This window comes from Montipora foliosa, chromosome 5 (assembly GCF_036669935.1).
Source record: "Montipora foliosa isolate CH-2021 chromosome 5, ASM3666993v2, whole genome shotgun sequence".
NCBI classification, from domain to species: Eukaryota; Metazoa; Cnidaria; class Anthozoa; order Scleractinia; family Acroporidae; genus Montipora; species Montipora foliosa.
In genome coordinates this window covers 14,476,134-14,479,397 of record NC_090873.1, presented here as the reverse complement: position 1 = coordinate 14,479,397, position 3,264 = coordinate 14,476,134, and positions in this window count along the sequence as shown.

Sequence of the window (3,264 nt, the reverse complement as noted above, 5' to 3'; positions counted from 1 at the left end):
CACCACAAACAGTTCAGTCGACAAAACCATGATGAGCGCACTCGCCGAGTGCTACCGCGCAGCCGACAGCTGGGAGACGCGTTGGCAAATCCTGTCCATTATGGCTGATAAGTTGACAATGAATCAGCTCCGACACTGGATACCCGATTTATCTCAGTATCGTTTCACCGAGGCCAGACGCCACTGCTTAGTATATGGAAGGGGGGCACCAGTGCTAACAGTTCCGACGCCAAGGATACGAGTATCCACTGCTCAAATCGACCACTTCATAGCGTTCATCACTAGTCCCCATATTATCCATGATTTGCCTTTTGGCGAAAGAACAATCATGTTATCGACGAAGGAGACTATCAAGGTTCCAAACGTCATACGGATGATTATCCCAGAGCGAATAGTCATCCAGTATATGACTTACTGCCAAGAGTCTGGGTTCACGCCATTAAGCCGCGCTACCCTTCTGCGGATTTTGAGCAAGTGCGCTGCGTCTGTTCGGACATCGGTTCAAGGCCTTGATTATGTTAGTTCAGCAGGTGCGGAAGCATTTGACGATCTGTGTGATGTTGTTGAAACTCTTGGAGATGCAGGAAAAGGCATGGGATAGGCGAAACAGCAGGAGAATAATCTACGCGCAAGCAAGCGGTACCTTAAAAGCGACTTTAAGGTGGGTGTGACCCGCACTAAGCAGATCCCTCCACCTCGCTGTCACTCGCCCCAGATCTTTGTCTTATACGTCCAATATGGTGTCTGCGATCACACACCCGGGTTTTCCGCGTTAAAAAAAACACCCTCTAACACCTGCTAGCAGTTTAATCGAAATACCATTAAATAGCATCATTTCTATTGTTTTATTTTGTTCAGTTGGCGCTAAATACCGCTAAATATTTGTCAGTCTCATGGTTTTACTGTCCGGCACTCAAAGGCTGATTACTATAAAGGACTAACTCAATGGGCGTGCCAATCGGTCCATATGGAACATATGATAACAAAATGTTAGAGCGGATTTCTCTTGACTGTTGTAGAACTAACCGCAAATGAAATTCCTCAGCCAACCAGGAGCGGAACTCATTAAACAACAAATCAATCAGGAGGCGAAGTTTGTCTAACTTGCGTTTAGTAGTGACATGAGTAAACGAGCGATTGGGTTTAGTTCGCCATTTGATTGGCTCACTGACAACAGACCAAGCCCCTCAATCAATAGGGAAATGAAGTGAACGAAAGTCTGACAGTCATGTGAAACCTTCTCTATCTTTCTCCTTAGTTCTCTTTAAAGCAGCGCTTCTTAATTATAACCTTTTTTTCAAACGTTTGTTGCAGGTCCACGTTTCCCAGAGTTCTACTGTAGCGGATCACCGCAGGTCATACGCTTTAAGCGACCCGAAGGAGCCTTCGTTCCAGGCCGCATGTGATCACGATCACAGTGACGTGTGTAAGTGCTGCGCTACATTGGCGTCAACTCTAAATGATATCGAGGAAGGTTTGGTTGCGCAAAGTCAAAACATGACATCCAACACGAAGGAAGAACTTGTTTTCCGAGTCAGGAATGCAAAGACCGCTATATTGGCGTGGAAGTCTCATCTCCTCTGTTCCGTCAATCAGGATGGCGCCAGAGTACAGCTTTTGGAAGGCATTGATGAGTCGTCTGTTTTAATTGTTCAAGATTGGACAATGAAATATCTTCCTCGGAAGTACAGAGAAAGTCAGACCGACTGGTTCGGTAAACGCGGGATCCCATGGCATTTGACAGTTGCCACAAGACGAGAGGGAAGGGAGTTGCAGATGCTAACGTTCGCACACATTTTCAAGTCCTGTAGTCAAGACAGCTACGCAGTCCTTGCCGTTATGGCCGATGTTATTCGGCAACTCAAAATCGCCATGCCCGGGCTCAAGACCGTCTGTTATCGGCAGGATAATGCCGGCTGCTACCATTGCGGAACCACTCTCGTTTGTGCAGCAGCCCTTGGCCATGAAGAAGGTGTCAAGATCAGGCGTCTAGATTTTTCTGATCCACAAGGAGGCAAGGCGGCATGTGATCGGAAGGCTGCGACTATAAAGTCACATATGAGGATTTATCTTAACGCTGGAAGTGATATCGAGACGCCTGAGCAGATGAGAGACGCAATACTCTCTTCTGGTGGAGTTCCTGGTGTTAACGTAGCATTGTGTGAGGCTGTCCAAGTCCCGAAGGTGCTATCTTCAAAAATAGAGGGTATTAGTCAGCTCAGTAATATCGAGTACAAGGAAGAGGGGCTACTAGTTTGGAGGGCGTATGGTATCGGCGATGGTAAACTCATCCCTACAGAAAAATTGCATTGCCCATCCCCATCTGACCTACCGAGCCTTACCGGAGTTACTCGCTCTTACTCAAGCGCATTTACATCTGTCAAGGAGAGGCGCATAAAAGCATCACTTCGAGATCCAGATCCACCAGTGAATATCGAAGAGGAAGACAGTAACGTGGCGATCTTCAGTTGTCCTGAGGAGGGTTGTGTCAAAACATTTGTGAGATATTCATCAATGCAGCGACATTTAGACTGTGAAAAACACCAACGTGCTCTTGAGCGATCTACTCTACTGGATAGAGCTGCTGTTGGATATGCTCAAAGGCTTGAGGGGCAATGCGAAGCTGTTCCCGAGCTGGCCACAGTTGCAGAACCGCCATCTTCTCACGACATGCTACCAAAAGGGTTGGGCGCTCAAGTCAAGTGCTTCTCGTAGATGTAGATTTATGTACAAGCAAAAGAACTACCTGACTGAGAAATTTCAACAAGGTGAGCGGTCAGGACGAAAAAGTGATCCGGCATCAGTTGCGCGCTCTATGATGTCTGCCGTGGACTCTCAAGGGAAACGGATGTTCAGCAGTGAAGAGTTTCTGACTGTATCTCAGGTAGCTGGATTCTTCTCCAGACTTGCGGCAAAGAAGTCTCTCTTTAGCGATGATGATCTTGAAGAGGAGACTGAATGTGCCACCCAAGAGGCAACCATCGAAGAATTGACGAATGAGGTTTCTCGGGAACTTTTGCCAGGACACCCCATCATGTGGGATAAATATAATCTATGCGAAATGACTTTAGGAGGGAAACTCAACACGACCAAGTTGTCGGTTGCAAAACTAAGAGACATTTGCGCCGGGTTTGACATTGCTGTTGATGTATCCATCAAACGTAAACAGCCCTATGCAGACAAAATTGAGGAGTACTGTCAAAAATGTCGCTGCAAAGCGGATAAGTAAAGCCCAAAGTAAGCACAAGGGTGGGGTTGGGGGTG